This window comes from Molothrus ater, chromosome 17 (assembly GCF_012460135.2).
Source record: "Molothrus ater isolate BHLD 08-10-18 breed brown headed cowbird chromosome 17, BPBGC_Mater_1.1, whole genome shotgun sequence".
Classification (NCBI taxonomy): Eukaryota; Metazoa; Chordata; class Aves; order Passeriformes; family Icteridae; genus Molothrus; species Molothrus ater.
Window position 1 is genome coordinate 2,114,738 of NC_050494.2, and position 18,388 is coordinate 2,133,125.

Here is an 18,388-nt window from a genome sequence, read left to right on the forward strand (position 1 = left end):
AATAGTACAATACCAATAGTAAAACACTGGGTTTTGGTAGTAAAACACACCAGTGGTGTAGTTAACAGCCCAAATCATACTTCACACATCCAGGCACCCCTACAAACTTCCCTGGACACACTTGCCAGGCTGAGTGTGCCCATGAGCTGTACCTGTACCTATGGGAATTCCTTCACCTCAGGGTCCTGGAGCCAAAACTGAGCCAGGTTTTCCCCTGCCCATCAACCTTCCAGCAGCTCATTAACCCTGCTACACCATGAACTCCAGCCCTGCACTCCCCCTGCATCACACAGGAGGCACCACCCAGGCACCTGGGCCCTACAAGAGGAAGGTTTTTCCCCAAATCTCCCTGCAGATGGGTCTCAGCAGGCTTTGAAAGTGCAGCTTCCTCCACCCCTCCCAGTCCATCAAAACCTCCAGCACTATAAACTCCAGCATTTATCCTCTGCTTGTGAGTATGAAAAAAGTTCACTGGAAGACCTGGCTGGGTCCAGATCAAAAACTTTCCATCCATTTCATACTTATTTCTCAAATTACAAAATAATACCACCTGATTTTACTGTTCTGCAGATTTCATGTGCCACAAAGCAGCATCTATGTGTGTTCCCAATTTCTGCCTGGCCTTGGCTTGGAGCACCCCTTACCTGCCCTTTTTTATTTACAAGTACTAAGGCAAAGCTCCAGTGCAGCTTTAACCCCCTGCAAAGAGAGATATTGGTGTTTATTTATGGCTCCTTGTTTGCAGAGAGCCCATGGAGCAGGGAAGAGGTGTCATTCCCAGGGGAAGGCAGATGGATTGAATCCATCAGCACACAGAGAGGCCTGGGGTGTTTCACAAAAGAAGAGAAATTATCCAAACAGATCCAAACACATCCTGGTCTGTCAGTTACTGTGTCCATGCTATCTTCTCACAGAGCAGGATCCCCTCTCTGCAGTCCATCAGTGAAGTGCAGCTTTCCTCTCACATTGTGAGTTTGCTCAAGTCTCACTCTGAATCTCAAACTGAGCCACTGACTATGGCTGTGCTGTGAGCCCCAAGGAGGAGGAATGATGAGGACTCCATGGATATCAGAAGGGTAATTAATTACTTTATTATACTATATTATTCTATACATCTAAAACTGAACCTGCCAAGCACTCAACCCTGCACACACTGCACTGAATCTCGTGGCTGTCACCCAACAGTCCCCACACACACCTGGCCCTGACAGGCCAAGGAAACAAAACCCCATCACTGTGGGTGAACAATCTCCAAGTTGCATTCTACTTTGGCACAAACACAGGCACAGCAAATGATAAGAATTGTGCTTTCTTTCTCTGAGGTTCAGAGAATGTGAAACCCAGAAATATTCTTGGGAAGAATTGTGCCTTGCTTTTCTCTGTGAAGAGAAATGTGGCTACAGCTGACTGAGCCCCAAATGGTCTCCAGCTTCTTTAAAGGTTTCCTTTGACAGCTGGGAAACAAATCCTCCCAAAGTGCTGCACACTGCTCTGCCACGGACTGCTTGAAGGGTTTGGGTTGGAAGGAACCTTAAAGCCCACCCAGTGCCACCCCTGCCATGGCAGGGACACCTCCCACTGTCCCAGGAGCTCCCAGCCCTGTCCAGCCTGGCCTTGGGCACTGCCAGGGATCCAGGGGCAGCCACAGCTGCTCTGGGCACCCTGTGCCAGGGCCTGCCCACCCTCACAGGGGAGAATCCCATCCCAATATCCCATTTAACCCTGCCCTCCTTAAGCTTAAAGCCCTTCCCTCCTCTCCTATCACCCCACACCTTGGTAAAAAGCAGGGCAAGGTAAGGATGGGTAGAATGGGGGGCTGTCTTTCCTACATAAAAAAGGATATTTCTGTACCTGGAGAGAGAGGGAGAAGAGAGCCAGTCTCCTTTGCTCGTGCATTGATAAAAATTGTCAAAGGTGGACAAGGAGAGCTTCTTAATTTGGAAAAAGGGTCAGCAGCTCACAGAGACCCACAGATTTCCCTGTCAGCATCAGGGAACTGACCTACCTTCAGGAGTTATAGGGTGATCCTACCTGCAGGGCCTAACTCAGCTGAAGAGGGAAGAATGGGAAATGGGGAGAATGAGGAAAAGAATAAGAGAGAGAGAACAGAATAAAACCAATGGAATGAACAAGTTGCCATGTTCCCCACCCACCTCTGCTGAGTGCAGCAGCCAGCTCCTCCAGGCCTTGGGCAACTACAACCCTCCAGTTCCCACATTTTATTCCCTAATCAATACTAACAATCCTCCAGTTCCCATATTTTATTCTCTAATCAATTCTGGCCATGCCAGCACCTCACTGTGGAACTACAGGTATTTATAACCAACAACCAATCAAACCAGTGATGCTGCCTTGGTTCCTGTGACATCTTCTAAGCTCCCCATGACCCATGCAGTGCCTGCTGTACTTCCTCATTTTCCATATGGTGACAACATCCCAGGGCTGTTACACTCAGGGAGTCAGCAGGTAGAATGAATGATAGAATCACAGAATGTCCTGAGCTGGGAGGGACCCCCAGGATCACCCATGGCAGCCCCAGCCCTGCCCAGACACCCCAACAGCCCCAGCCTGGGCATCCCTGGCAGCTCCTGGAGCTCTGGCAGCCTCGGGGCCGTGCCCATTCCCTGGGCAGCCTGGGCAGTGCCAGCACCCTCTGGGGAAGAGCCTTTCCCTGAGCTCCAAAGGACAGGATATATCCAGCCACATCCATTGCCAGAGCCAGTTTCAGCCCCACCCTTCAGACACCCTGCTCCTCCATGGGACAGAACCAGCTCAGCTGCACAAGATCCCATGGAAATGGGAATCCCATACAGGAGCACAGCTCTGACCAAAGTATTTTTTAGCAGGAACAGGGAACTATGCAGATACCCACTCTGCTGAGCCTCAGCCTCCTGTGTTTTGTGCCTGTTCTGCAGGGGAGCAGGTAACAGCTCATGATCTTGCCTTGCTGTGTGTTTTTAACAAACATATGGTTCCCATCCCCCTGACCTCCTTCCCACTTTTGGGCTCAGCTTACAAATCAAATGGCCACAGATGACAAAATAACCTGCATATCTGCAGTAATGTGCTTTCCAAAGCCATTGTGGTAATTGCAGGGACTGCTCTGTAAGTAAATGGACCATTTATGGTGGCAAATAAAAGCCCTCAATTCCTCACAGCCATGGAGCAAAGCAGGGGTTCCCTCTTTGTCTGAGCTCTGGGAGCTGGGCTGTGGCAGCCACAGGGCAGCTAAAAGACAGAAGAAAAGTCATTTATTCCCTCTTTCCTTCTACAATTTCCCCAGTGTTTAAATGCAGAGCAGGAAAAAGCTGGAGAGCAGCAGGAGAGCTGGGCTGGGAGCAGCCAGGGCTGAGCCTCAGCTGCACATCCTCATCTCCAGGAGAACAGCAGGAATGCAGAGCTGCTGGGCACACACCTCCTCCCTCCCTGCTCAGGGCTGGAACCAAGCCCAGCCCAGCCCTGTCCCTGGAACTCCTCCCTGCCTGCAGGAAGCTCAGCACAGAAGTTGCACCAGGGGATGGCCACCAACCCCTCCCACCTGGATGAGACTCCCTGGCAAAGGAGATTTTTCCTTCTCACAGCTCTAAGGGGATGGGAATCACCCAGAGGGAATTTTGAGACATTTGGGGTGGAAGCCAAGCCCAAGCAAGGGAGGGGATCCAGCAAGCAGCAATCCCAGCAAGCAGCAATCCCAGCTTTGCTGGGCCAGGAATTACAAAGCAGCAAGGTCAAGAATGGGGGGAAAACTCAACCAAGCAATTCTGAGTGGGAGGGAAAGGTGGGAGATGATGCTGGTGAAATCAAACTGGAGAAATCAATAATGGGAAAGGGCAGAGGGGGTGCAAGGGACACAGGAAAAGATAAATTAAAGGCTTGCCCAGGTGTTGTGATGGCTAGTGAGCAATAAATTAAATTAAAAAGGGCAACAGGGACAAGCAAAGCACTGTGAAAAATTAATTAAAAGGAAGGGAGGCATAACCAAGGCATAAAACATGGGTGCTCCTGGAAGGATTAGAGGAGCCAGGCAATGAAGAGGCTTTGGGAAGTGTAATAGGAGCTAAGGCAGAGGCTGTGACCACATGGGAGGCTCAGGCAAACAGCACAGACACATTTCCAGACTCTGAGAAGCATCAGGGAAAAAAAGAAGTCTCCTGCAGAAGGAGGTGCTGGCACAGCAAGCTTCACTCCTTGGCCTTTGCACCCAAAATGCAGCAGAGTGCTGAGTCCCCCCAGCTGCTGTCCCCTGCCCCATGGAGGGACAGTGTGGGGCATTGGCAGGGGACACTGCCCTGGGGTGTCTGCACAGACACAGGGAAAGGGGGAGAGGGCCAGGCTGGAGCTGGCTGCCCCCAGGGCTCCCCAAAATGCACCCCCAGACTCCCTACAGCCATCCCTGCAGGAATCTGTGGCATTCACATTCTCTGGAAAAATCCCTTCACCCAGGGTTTTCCTCCTGGGAAGCTGAGAAGCCTCAGAGAAAAGGAAAACAATTCTGATCTCATTTGCTTCTGCTGTGTTGTGCTCACATGTGGAATGTGTTTGGAGATTGTTCACCCACAGGTGATTGTTCCATTGCATTCTGCTGGGAGTTGTTTTCACTCTTTGGCCAATCAGGGCCAAGCTGTGTCGGGACTCTGGAGAGAGTCACCAGTTTTCATTATTATCTTTTAGCATTCAGTGAGTATCCTTTCTGTGTTCTTTAGTATAGTATATTATTCTTTAACATAATATAGTATTATAAAATAATAAATGAGCCTTCTGAGCACATGGAGTCAGATGCATCATTCCTGCCCTCATTGGGGCATCCCCCAGCTCCTGAGCAGCCCAGGCTGCTGCAGCCCAGCCCAGCCCATGCTGGGGTGGGTGCATCCCAGTGCCTTCTGCAGGCAGGCTGTGGGTGAGGCTGCAGGACAGGCACAGACTCACAGGCACATCCCCAGCAGGGCTGGGGCACAGGGGGACACTCTGCTTCCCCCAGGCCTGAGCCCTTGGACACTGGAGCTGCTCCACCCTGAACACAGCAGAGCCACGAGCTGGGGAAGGGCTGGGTGGGGAAAGAACAGCTCAGGCACCCCCTGGAGATGGGGGGAGCAGAACTTGCCTCAAGTCCTATTTGTGTCCCCTGCCCATTACCCAAAGGCTGCAGCCATTCCCTGCATCACCTGGTACAGTGGAAGGTGTCCCTGCCCATGAGAGGAACTTTAAGCTCCCTTCCAACCTAAACCATTCTGGGATTCTGTGAAATGATTACAGGAATATTTTGAGGCCCTTCAAGCCACAGGGGAAAAGAAAGAATTGGCCAAGTCTGGCTCACACCTGCCTTTAAAGCAGCTTTCTTTGAAATGAACAGGCTGCCTCAGTGCTAAGGAGATTATAAGCACAGACACCTCTGCCAGAGGAGGGAAGAAGGAATAATAAAGGCATTTAAATCTATGACAAGAAAATGGGGGAAAAAAATTAAAAAAAAAGAATGCAGCAGACTTTTTGGATCTAGCAGGAGGGGCACAAGGAAGATCAAGGCACAGACAGTGACAGGCAAAGCTGGACAAGGAACAGATTCAGAACATCTCTGTGGGGCTGAGCCAGCCAGCCCAGGAGAAGCACAAGGACTCTCCTGAGTCCCAGCAGACACTGAGCAGGCAGGGAAGGCTTGCAGGGAAAGTAGGGCAAGAAATGATGGATAATTAACAACACCAGAGAAAGCTCAGTGGCCCACAAACCTCCCCTGCCCTGCCAAAGTTCTCCTTGGCTTGGGAGCAGAACTGTGGGAAGTAAGGAATGGTTCAGTGCAGCCCACCCCTGCAGGCTCAGGGAAGCTGGCATTGGAAGAGAGGGGGAAAGGGGGAATTTCTTCTGGCTCTCCACAGCTCTGGGTTCTGCTCCCAGGGAACAAGGGACAGGACAAGAGGAAATGGCCTCAAGTTCTGCCAGGGGGGATTCAGATTGGATACTGGGAAATGTCTTCATCAAAAGGGTGGTCAGGTGTGGTATTCACATTCTCTGAACACAGAGATACAGGATTCTTCCTGGGGAAGGCAGTGAGAAGCTCAGAGAAGAAGAGAAAACAATTCTCTCTACTTGCTCCTGTTGTTTGGCACATGTGGAATGTGTTAGGAGATTGTTGACCCAGAGTGATTTGTTAATTGGACACCAGTGAAGGTTGTTTGGATTCCTTGGCCAATTGGGTCAAAGTTGTGTCCTGGCTGTCATCAGACAGGCACAGATTTTTCTGTAGGACCTTTTTAGTAGGGAAACTTTTTAGTATAGTTTTAATATAGAATTAGTGTAATAAACAGAGCTTAATAAAGCATTTGTTCAGCCTTTTGAATCGTGGAGTCAGAGCACATTATTCCCTACATTGGGATTGTCCTGATTCAATAGCCAGGCATCAGAAGAAGCTGCTCAGGGCAGTGGTGGAGTCACCATGCATGGAAGTATCCAAAAAACATGCAGATATGGCACTTGGGGACATGGTTAGTGATGATCTTGGCAGTGCTGGGTTGTGGCATTCACATTCTCCGGAAAAATCCCTTCACCCAGGGTTTTCCTCCTGGGAAGCTGAGAAGCCTCAGAGAAAAGGAAAACAATTCTGATCTCATTTGCTTCTCCTGTGTTGTGCTCACATGTGGAATGTGTTTGGAGATTGTTCACCCACAGGTGATTGTTCCATTGCATTCTGCTGGGAGTTGTTTTCACTCTTTGGCCAATCAGGGCCAAGCTGTGTCAGGACTCTGGAGAGAGTCACCAGTTTTCATTATTATCTTTTAGCATTCAGTGAGTATCCTTTCTGTGTTCTTTAACATAACATAGTATTATAAAATAATTAATGAGCCTTCTGAGAACATCGAGTCAGATTCATCATTCCTGCCTTCATTGGGATATTCCCTGTAAATACCATACTGGGTTGAGGGTTGGACTTGATGATCCTGGAGGTCCTTTCCAACTGTAATGGCTCCAGGACTCTCTGAGGAGATGACCCATGCATGGGAGGTGAACAGGGTGCAGATGTCCTGGCTCCCCACAGCACAGCAAACCCAGGCAAAGATGGGGGGGAATGAAACAAGGTTTGATTACAAGGCCTTCCCCCAGTACCACAGCAAAAACAGGCAGGAGACCAAGGCTGGCATGGTCCCTTTGTGTCCCTTCTCTTGGGAAAGGGGGTAGGAACAGCCCATGATCAAGTGTTTGTCCCAAACAATCATGGAATGTCCTGGGCTGGGAGGGACCCCCAGGATCACCCATGGCAGCCCCAGCCCTGCCCAGACCCCCCAACAGCCCCAGCCTGGGCATCCCTGGCAGCTCCTGGAGCTCTGGCAGCCTCGGGGTCGTGCCCATTCCCTGGGGAATCTCTACAGAGCAAAGCTGGGGACCCACATCAGCCCTCCAAGCTTGCCCAGCACATCCCAAGGTCAGCCTCACTGACCCTGTGTTTCCAGTGGAACCTCCAGCTGTAGTAATTACATATCTTCTGAACAGAGAGAGACATGGCTCCCCCAGGAAAATCCTGGGAAGCTGTGTAGTAGCTGTGGGAAACTTAGATGAAAGAATTCACACAATTATTCTCTCTCTTTCTGTAACCATTGTGTATAGATATGGTTCTCCAGAGTGTGCTATTCATAGCTCAATGTGGAATTATTCTTCACTCAGGTCACCAAATGTGGTGGTGTTCACAGGGGTCTGAGGATGAGGGAAGAGATGAGAATGTTGACTCCATGTTTCAGAAGGCTGATTTATTATTTGATGATATATATTATATTAAAATTATATTAAAAGAACAGAAGAAAGGATTTCATCAGAAAGCTAGCAAGGAATAGAAAGGAATGGAATGATAATAAAATCTTGTGACTGACCAGAGAGTCCGAGACAGCTGGACTGGGATTGGCCATTAATTAGAAACAACCACATGAGACCAATCCCAGATGCACCTGTTGCATTCCACAGCAGCAGATAACCATTGGTTACATTTTGTTCCTGAGGCCTCTCAGCTTCTCAGGAGAAAAAATCCTAAGGAAAGGATTTTTCAGAAAACATGTCTGTGACAGTCCACCAATAGGTGAGAGAAGATTCCTAAAGGCCAATCAGGTCCTGGGTTCACCATTGTTTCTAGAAGAACTGTAGATTTCTAATAATAAATTGCCTTTTCATGCCTTCTGATGATGGAGTCTCTGTATCACCTTTGGCTGTCCCTGATACTACTGCAGTGATATTCACCCTCAGGAAGAAACCAAAATTAAAGGATTTTAGCAGAAATCAAACCCCAACAACCTGTGTCAGAGAGCTCACCCAAACACAGGGGGTGGCAGCATCTCCCCTGCTCTGGGTGGCACAGCCCAGCCTCTCCAGGCAGCACAGGCTCCCTCCTCATGTTCCACCACAGCTTTTGTCACAGCACTGCCTGGGAAAGGTCAGTGCCTCAGGGAAGCAGCACATTTGATGATGAAATGGCAAAATAAGCAACTTTTTGGCTTGTTTCCTGAAATCTCCAGTTCAGGCCGAGCTGGAAGCAAATCTCAGGCCTGGATTCCTATAGATGAAGGACTGTGGCCACCTCACTGCTTATCTTTTCTGCATTTCTTGCTAACCCTTATTTGTCTCCTTAAAAAAACCCCTAACACCCATGCTCACATGTCACATTTGATGCATCTGCCAAGGCCAGAGCCATCACATCCCATCCAGCACACGTCAATGCAGCCTTGTAAGGGGAAGCTGAGAAAAGATGTGCAGGGAGAGCTATTTTTGTACTTTCATTTTAAGGCACCCCCCTTGACTCCCTCCTTTCTGACTCACATTCCAGCTCCAGAACTGAGGAATGCAGCCACAAAGCTGCACCAGGCAGGAGAGGATGTTCTGCCAATATTTTCACCCAAAGTTTGAGCACAGCCACAGCAGGAGGAGGGATTTGTGCCATGATCTGTCTGGTGTTTGCACAAGCAGTTACTTGGGAAAAGATTTTACATTTTCCATTCACGCGTTACCTTAATCTGATTTAACCTCCAAGGTTTGAGAAGTTCTGAGAAACAGATGATTTCCACAAGGAAATCCAGGAATGAAAAAGGAAAAACAAAAATCCTCCAGTCGGACAATTTAAATTGACATTGTATTTCAGTAAGATCAAGATTTGCAGAAAACTGAGTGTTCATTAAGAATCACTTGCTCAGCTCTTGAAAGAATCAAACATTTGGGTTGATCACAGAAACCAGCTCAGCTCTAGAGATGAATCACTGGCTTAAGAAGGTGCTTTTTAACCCATGGCTTGCTTGGGGCATGGCAGTTTTGCCTGAATGTACAGGTCAATAATTCCACATGTGCTCCAGTTTCTGTGGCTGCTCCAGGTTTTACATCCCAAAGCAGGAGTGGTGCAATGCCCTGGCATCACAGACATCTTTTCTGGAAAATCCTTTCCTTAGGATTTTTCCTCCTGAGAAGCTGAGAGGAACAAAATGTAACCAATGGTTATCTGCTGCTGTGGAATGCAACAGGTGCATCTGGGATTGGTCTCATGTGGTTGTTTCTAATTAATGGCCAATCCCAGTCCAGCTGGCTTGGACTCTCTGGTCAGTCACAAGATTTTATTATCATTCCATTCCTTTCTATTCCTTGCTAGCTTTCTGATGAAATCCTTTCTTCTGTTCTTTTAGTATAATTTTAATATAATATATATAATCAAATAATAAATCAGCCTTCTGAAACATGGAGTCAGATCCTCGTCTCTTCCCTCATCCTGGGACCCCTGTGAACACGGTCACACCCTGGGTCCTGTTTGTGTGGAGCTCATGTTTCAGGGATCCAACATGATTCTGCTGATTTTCTGTTCAGCCTCACAGCCCTTAAATAACAGCCAGTATTATAACACCTGTATATAAATAACACCTGCTCTTCCCAGCTTCCAGCCACACAACCTTCCACCCTCAGACTGCACCAGAGGGTCCTGTCCTGCATCTCCTGGCACCTCTCCAATGCCCTGGCAGAGCTGAGAGCTTCATCTGGTTATTTAAAAGCCCAGGTAAGCCCAGGGACAGAGCCATGAGGGTGTTTATCAAGGGTTAATTAGCAGCTCCTCTTCCCTCCCTCACCCAGTGTCCATCTCTGAAGGCTCCAGCATCAAGAATGGTGTGTCAGAGCTTGGCTGTCCTGGAAGACCTGGTCCTTGCTGGGTCCCAGCCCAGCTCCCACAGGCACTGGGGGCTCAGGGAGGGGGTGGCTCCATCCCTGAGAACTGCAGAGCTGGACACCCCCAGGGGCTGAGCCTGCACACCCCACTCCTGCTTATTAATCAGTAATAAACCTAATGATTAATTAGGTCATTAATCCTAAATGACTCCTGATCATCCTCAACCAGAACAACCCCTCATGCTGGCAGTGTCCCAGGCCAGGCTGGACAGGGCTTGGAGCAGCCTGGGATGGTGGGAGGTGTCCCTGCCATGGCAGGGGGGTGGCACTGGATGGGATTTCAGGTCCTTTCCAACCCAAAGCTTTCTGGGATTCTGTGCTTTGCTTTCACTTCAACACTGTGTGCCAAGAGCACCCCAAGCTGCTCTGCTGCCCTGCAGAGTGGCCAGGGACTGGGGTCTCTGTGTGAGGAGAGCTCTGCTCCCAGCCTGCCTTTGCCAGGTGGCTCCAGCCCAGCCCATGGGACAGGAGTGAGCCTGGTCCAGCCAAAACCTCTCCCAGCCCCTGGGGAACTGGGCCACTGTCACTTGAGGACACAAAACAACACAAGCTCACACTGCTGCTCTCAAGGGGAAGAAACAGGGAAGTTTATTTTCTGACTCAACATTTACAGATTCCTAAAAGTGACAGTGGATTGGAGGGTGACAGTGTCACCTCTCCAATGACACTGGACAAACCAACAGTCCATCAAATTTTTCCTCCTCCATAAAAGAATGTAAAACAGTGAGTTATTTATAGAAGGTGTGTGAGAAAGTTCACTACAAGAATGTGAACATCAGAAGGCTTAGAAAATCTTAAAAACTCAGGGTGACAGGCCACCTTCCACCACCCCAGAAATCCCCCATGCTCCTGCCAGCCACTCCCAAGAACTGCAGGTGCCATGAGACATTCCCAGCACAGACAAGGGCAATCCTTCCCAGGAGCCTGCTCAGAACATGAGTTTTAACTTCAAAATTTTCTTTGTGTTTTTGAATTTTTTTTACAGCAGATAAAGACTGGGAGAGTGCATTTTGGGGGAATTTCTGCTGGTGCCCTCCTCAGCCTGGTTTCTGATGGCTCACAACTCCTGTGGAGCCTCTGGAGTGAGTTCCCAGCTGAGTGATCCAACCCCCCATTCCCTGACAGAGGCACCTCAGGCACAGAGGGGAGTTCAGTGCTGGAGTTTGGCTTTTTTAGGCTCAGCCACGAGCCCTGTGAGGGTCCCATCCCACAGGCTCCTCTGCCCTGGGCACTGCAGCCCATCCCAGCTTCCAGGATCTGCAACCTCCTCCTGACCTGGTGTTCTCTAAATTAAGCAGCTGTTAGATCCCTTCCTTCCTTGGCCCACGGGGTGCTAAGAAGGTCACCACAGATGGGAGCTTAAAGGGCTGCCAGTGCCCCCCTAATCCTGGCCAGGCAGCACTGCCCTGACAAGGACCTGAGCAGGTGATTAGGGCCTGGAATATCTGTGCTCAGAGCCCTGCTGGCCCTCCACCCACACAGAACATTTCAGCCATCCCTTTTTTGCTGAGGCACCCAAGGATGCTCCTCTCTATGCTCTCATTGAGGGCACTCCCAGCCCTGTAAGGATGGACTCAGTACCAGCTATTTCCAACACTTTCCCTGCAATATTCCTGCAATAATGGGCATTTTCATCAGCCTTCCTTGTTCTCCAGTCTCTCTCTGTGTTCTTCTCTAACTGCCTCAGTGACAGATATTTCCCCACTGAAATATCTCCCAAGGAACAGGGAGCTCTGCAGCTCCTTCTGGAATCTACCTTTATTCTGGGTGCCACCAGTTAAAGTGCAGGGAGAAGTGAAAAATGAAAGAGCAAATCATCAGGCAGCAGTGCTCAGGGGCTCAGGAGTCCTGAGGGAGGGAGGAACTTGCTGCATAAAAGACAATTCCCTCCACTTCCAGGAAATGCCTTGTACAAAGAGAAGGGTCCACATTTCAAAACTCTACTGAGTATGCCAACAGCCAAAACAAAACTTGGAAAAATTTCTGGCACTGTTCTTTGTAAAAATGTCTTCAACAGTAAAAATCCATGGTTTTCTTCAGTGCTGCTGAATCCCACAATTTCATTTGCTGAGTTAAATCCTGGTCTGTGGAATTAGGGTACAGTAGCTGTCTTTGCCATGCAGAACAGGGTTTTTAGTCAGGTCCTTTATTCAACCTATCTGTGTGCCAGAATATTTTGTGTCAAAATATCTTCACTACCACCACAGGCAGGTACACTAAGCTGGAGCAGAAAATGGTTATAGACAAATCTGATCACACCCAAGTTCCCTTTCTCCCTCATTTTGATTTGAAGAAGTTCAGGTGAGTCTTTTCCCTGCTGTTATTTGGAGTTTCCTGGATTAGATTTCCAAATAAGATCCTTATTTAGTGGTGTGGTATCTCCAGGGGTCCATCCCACAGCAGCACAGCTCCTGCCTCTGTGATAAGAAGTTTTATCTGATCACATTTGTTTTTTCTCTCTTCTATGCAATATCCAAAGGACCATTCCAGCTGTGATACCAATGAAAAGCCAAGTTCTGCAAACCTTGATGAACTGCAAACTGAGGACCTCAGCCCTGGCAGTGCCCACAGCCAGGATGGAGCAGCCTGGGAATGTGGAAGGGTCCCTGCCCATGGCAGGGGGGGACACTGGATGGTTTTAAAGGTCCCTTTCCAACTCACTCTGTTAATCTGTAATTTCTGCATTTATTCACCTGCCCAGGAGCTGGAAGAGAAATCCACTGCTAAAAACCACACTGCTGCATCTTCCTGCCATGGGCTGAGCACAGAACGAGGACACCCTGAAATCTTCACCCTCTGCTGAAGCAAACTCCAGCTTTCACTGCCCTGAAGTCCAAGGAAACTCCCAGCAGAGCAGGCAGAGCCCTCCCTGACCTCATGGCTCAGCAAGCACAGCAAGTTTCCAACAGGCACAGCCATGCCCAGGCAGCATTTCCCAACCCTCAGGTCATGCTACCACTGCACCTGATCCCTAAATCCCCTCCCATCCCTCCATAAAGCCTCTGCTTCACAGAAGTGATTTCAGCTCAGCATCTGGGGGATGTTAAACTTCCTAAATTGTGCCCTGTGGGGATGGGAACTCCTCTGTCCTGCCCTAAGCACTGACAAGCACAGCCCCAAGAAGGAAACACCAGGGGAATGTTTCCTCTCAGCCCAAGGGGCAGAGGCAGCAGCAGAGCTCTGAGCCTGCCCTGGCCCCCAGCCCCACACAGCAGCAGCTCCTGCCTGCCCCAAGCACAGCACTTCCAATGATGGTTTTAACTTTGATATTTTCCAAATTCTCTGCTCTGTTCAGGTATGTAACTCTGCCACTTCCTCTTAGGTGTTAGCAGGTTCTCCTCACAGGGTAGTTGGACAAAGCAATCCCTTCCCAGCTGGAGAATCAAGGACAACCTTTACCCAAAGAGCACAAACAATGCAAAGAGAAGGGGGCAAGCCAGGGGGCTGAGATTTCATCACCTGGAGCTGCAATTGGACAATTGAACCCAATATGGAGATGAACCAAAACTGATAAAAGTGTAAAAACTCCTGACCAGGATCCATCTTAAATTCAGCCTGGGTGCAGCCCTAGCCAGGCTCTTGTGCTGTCCTTTTAAGGCCTTGCAATAAATCCCTATTTTGTCCATTTAGCTCTGTCTAGTCTCTGCTCCAGATCAGCCTTTCAAGGCACCTCCACCTGCCTCTCCCTGCATGCCCTTGCTCTGGGATGAGCCCAGCAGAGCCAGCAGCAGGGTTCACCTCCAGGTTATCCCAAGCCACCCTTGTTTTCAGCTCCCCATGACAAACTGCAAACAGAACTTCCAGCAACAGCACGGGCAATGAATGTGACAGGCAGACATGCCCAAACCTGTGTCCAAAACAACCCACAGGGTGTAATCACAGACTCAAAGAACCACAGAATTAGGCTGGGAAAGACCTTTGAGATCACTGAGTCCAACCTCTGACCCAACACATGGCACTGAACACCTCCAGGGATGGTGACTCCACCACTGCCTGGGCTTCAAGTGACCCAAGCCCACCCCCAGCAGCACTGGGGACAGGGACAGGCCCTCAGCACAGCCACAAAGCTCTGACTCCCTGAACACTCACCCCAGGCCAGGGGGAGGGAAATCAGCCTCTCCCAGCAGGCTCCAAGGGAGGAACCCTCAGAGTGCCGCAGAACCAGGGTTCTGTAGAGCTCCTCTCCTGCCAGGGGGGTGCTGCCCCAAAGCCAGTGCTGTGCCCTTCCCAGGGCTCTGTCCCTCCCCAGGAGCACACCCAGAGTCACTCACCAGGGCTGGCTGGGCACCTGGGCCGTGTCACTGTCCCCGTGGCCGCAGCGGGAGCGGGCGCAGCTCCTCTCTGTGCCTCTTCACCCTGCAGGAAGCAGAGGAGGAGGAGGAGGGTGAGCAGATAATCCACGACTTGCTGGGAGCTCTGCAGGGCTGGGAGCAAAGCTGCTGCTGTCTGCAAGGATCAGAGCTGGGACTTTCTGAGCTAAGACTCTGAGCTGCTTAGCAAGGAGCTGGAAGCAGAGCAGACAGAGGTGGTTGTGTTCTCCCAGGGCTCAGCACTGGGGGGTTGTTTCAGGCTGGCTCAGGCACCAAAAATCCCACAAGAACTGCTCCATCAGGTTAATGCTGGCACAGGACAGGGATGGAGGCAGGCAGGAATTTCTGGTCACCATGGCTGAGGGAAAAAACAGAGTTTTTTCAAAGTGAAATGTTACTGTAGGACATGAAATAACACGAGGTGGACATGTAGCTCTTCCAAGGTAAAAAAAAAAAATTCAAAATTTTGACTCCAATATTTATAGATTTCCAAAAGTGACAGTGGATTGGAGGGTGACAGTGCCACCTCTCCAATGACACTGGATAAACCAGCAGTCCATCAAATTTCTCCTCCTCCATAAAAGAATGCAAAACAATAAGTTATTTACATAAAGTGTGTGAGAAAGTTCATTACAAGAATGTGAACATCAGAAGGCTTAGAAAAATTTTAAAAATCAAGATAACAGTGAAATATCCCACAGTAAAAGTTTTTCATAGTTTTGTTCATTTATTTATTTAATACTTGAAAATATTAAATTTGAAACTGAAGATCTTACTTTGGGTTAGGCCAAATTGAAACTATTCCTTGATGGAATTAAAACATTCTGCTTTAAGTCAGTTCCTCTGTGTCCCCTGAGATCTTCCTGGAACTTTAAATTAAGGTGCCATGACTGAGGTACCTGGCTGACCTGCCCAGCATGAGAGATCTGCCAGCTGGGGACATAACCAGGATTCAGAAGTGGAAACTGCAGGACTTTTACAGGCATTTTTTGGCTGGGTCACCCCCAGCACCCACTGGCAGAAGCTCCTGGTGCAGTGGGGTTGGTCCAGACTGGGGACTCCAGGAAAAGGGAAGAGCCACAGTGGAGCCCAGTGCTGGAGAGGGATCCCAACAGCTCAGAGCAGCAGCTGTCCCACCTGGAATGCTCCCACATCTCACCTGGGATCCTGACAGCAGCACTTCCACTCACCTGGAACCCTCCCAGGCATCACACACAACCCCAGTGCTCTGGAAACACCAGCACTGATTTTCTCCTAGCAAACAAAATCTCCTTTAATTTCACAGGCATCTCCTGCTTGGTTAAAGAGCTTGCTCTCTAGGATTTGCTCCTCAACTGGGGCAGAAATGAAAGGACAAAAAATGCCACTTAACTGAGGATAAAGATCCATCTTTGCAGTGCTATCATAATGCTGTGTCCTTTAAAAACAAGTGTGGAGTAGGTGTGAGATGGCACCAGCTCTGGGTGTGCATAAAAAGAGCTGACAGAGCAGAATGTCTCAGAGAGAATCAGGTGGTGCAACTTCAAAACTCCTGCTCTGTTGTAGTGTGGTTTTATATTTTGTAATACTTTGAAGTAGTTTTGTTTTATATCCCCATATTTTTCCCAAATGGTTTATCCCAAACTGTACCCCCTCCCTTTACCTGTGTTATCCCTCTCCCGGCATGAGATCATCCCCACACCCCCACCTGTCGCAGACATCTTTCATGAAAAATCCTTTCTTAAGATTTTTCTTTGTGAGAAGCTGCAGTTTCAGCAACTAAAAGTAAACAATGGTTATCTGCTGCTGTAGAATGTAACAGGTAGACCCATGATTGGTCTCTTGTAGATGTTTAGATTTACTGACCACTCATAGCAGAGCTGGCTCTTGCTCTCTCTCTGAGACACAGATCTTTGTTATTCATTCTTGTCTATTCTTAGCTTAGCTAGCTTCTGAAGAAACCTTTTCCTTTCTATTTCTTTTTAGTATAGTCTTAATGTAACATATAGCATAAAATAATAAATCAAGCCTTCTAATCATAGAGTCAACATTCTCGTCACTTCTTCATCCTAAAAACCCTTGTGACCACAGTCACACCCACCCTGGCTCTCTGTCAATCACTCAGCATCCCATCCCCTCCATCCAGAAGCTTTGGTCCAAGTCGTTGAGTGATTGTCCAGAGGCCAGGGGTCAGCCCCCCAAGCCTTGTCCCATACGCTGTCCTATATGTCCATCCCCCAGTACCCATCCCTTAGGGTCACTTATCTGTCTGTAAAATGTTATCTACTTTTGGTTTCCACCTCCCTTTAAATGTGACCTTGGCACATCTCCCTGGGCCTCTCGGCAGGAGGCCCCTGAGGTGCAGGAGCTCCTTTGGGATCCTAATAAAACCTTGGATTAACCCCTGCTAAGAGTCGGCCCTTTCTCTTCTCCCGATGTCTCTGGTGTCTCTGCTGCTGCAAAGGCAACCAGGCCAGGTGCCCTCAGTACCCTCGGGGCACAGAGAGTGTCTCCCCCCAGCCGAGGTGCCCTCAGTACCCTCGGGGCACACAGAGAGTGTCTCCCCCCAGCCCAGGTGCCCTCAGTACCCTCGGGGCACACACACAGAGTGTCTCCCTGCCAGCCCAGGTGCCCTCAGCACCCTCGGGGCACACACAGGGAGTGTCTCCCTGCCAGCCCAGGTGCCCTCAGCACCCTCGGGGCACAGAGAGTGTCTCCCTGCCAGCCCAGGTGCCCTCAGCACCCTCGGGGCACAGAGAGTGTCTCCCTGCCAGCCCAGGTGCCCTCAGCACCCTCGGGGCACACACAGAGAGTGTCTCCCCCCAGCCCAGGTGCCCTCAGCACCCTCGGGGCACACACAGAGAGTGTCTCCCCCCAGCCCAGGTGCCCTCAGCACCCTCGGGGCACACAGGGAGTGTCTCCCTGCTGTCAGCCCAGGTGCCCTCAGCACCCTCGGGGCACACAGGGAGTGTCTCCCGCTGTCGGCCATGTTGGGGTCGCCCCCCCCCCCCCCCCGGTCTCTGCCGGCTCGGGACTGGCCCAGGGTTCCTGAGAGGCTCCCAGAGGGACAGAGACACTGCTCCCTTTGGGTTCTTTCTTGGTCCCTCCCCTCAAACTTCTCTGCAAAACTGACTTTTGAAATGGGTGAAAAGAAGGCATCTCAGGGAGGGAAGCCAAGGGGTTTGAAAGAGGAGAATGGCCCCTGGAATGGTCGCTGGAATTGTGGGGCAGGGCTGGTGCTGGCACTGAGGATGGAGAGGGGAAAATCATCAGCACAGCCAAGGTTCAGGAGAGCAGAGCTGTCCTGATATCCACCCTGAACCTGCCCTGACACAGCTGCAGCCATTCCCTGGGGCTGTCCCTGCCCAGGTGCCATGCAGGTGCTGATGTGGGCCTTGGGAGATGAGGCAGGTGGGAGGGGGTTCCTGCCTTCCCCCAGCCCCTCTCTCCGTGCCCCATCCCTGCAGGAGAGATGTGAGAAACCATTCCCATCCTGAGGGGTTCAGAGGGGCTGCAGGGAGCAGAGTCCAAGAGCAAGGAGGGCTCATGGATGTTCCAAGGAAAGGGAAACCTGGAGTTCCTCTTTTGAGCTGCTGGGGAGTCTCCACACAATTCAGGGCAGCTCAGCTGGCTCAAGCCTGCCCAGAACTGCTCCCACAGCTGAGGCTTTTCCTTCTGAAGCAGCCCCAAATCAGAATCCTCTCATGTGCCCCCACACTGAGAACTTCTCCAGCTTTCCATGGGAGCTGAGAGCTGAGACCTGATTGTGCCCCAGCCTCTCCTGGGCATAAAACCAGGGATGAGAGTAACCCCTGAGCACTGGGAGACACTGGGAGAGACTGGCAGGAATCCTGGAGTAACCAAACCATTTGAGTTCATGCCACAGGCAGAGTCAAGGCTCAGCAAGTCAGTTCCGGGCTCAGCTGAAG

The 18,388-nt window shown here is 50.1% G+C and overlaps 1 protein-coding gene across 4 annotated transcripts in view; it reads right to left on the reverse strand.

Annotated features, from left to right (window-relative positions):
• Positions 1-18,388, reverse strand: part of RALY (RALY heterogeneous nuclear ribonucleoprotein) — a 147,937-nt gene that overhangs the window by 82,738 nt on the left and 46,811 nt on the right. For 3 of the 4 annotated variants that reach the window (XM_054516634.1, XM_036395772.2, XM_054516635.1), the window contains exon 2: positions 14,442-14,526. The exons of the other annotated variant lie outside the window; for it this stretch is intronic. The gene's annotated coding sequence lies outside the window, so the exon portion shown is untranslated. The remainder of the gene's footprint in view (positions 1-14,441; positions 14,527-18,388) is intronic. 4 annotated transcript variants of the gene reach the window in all.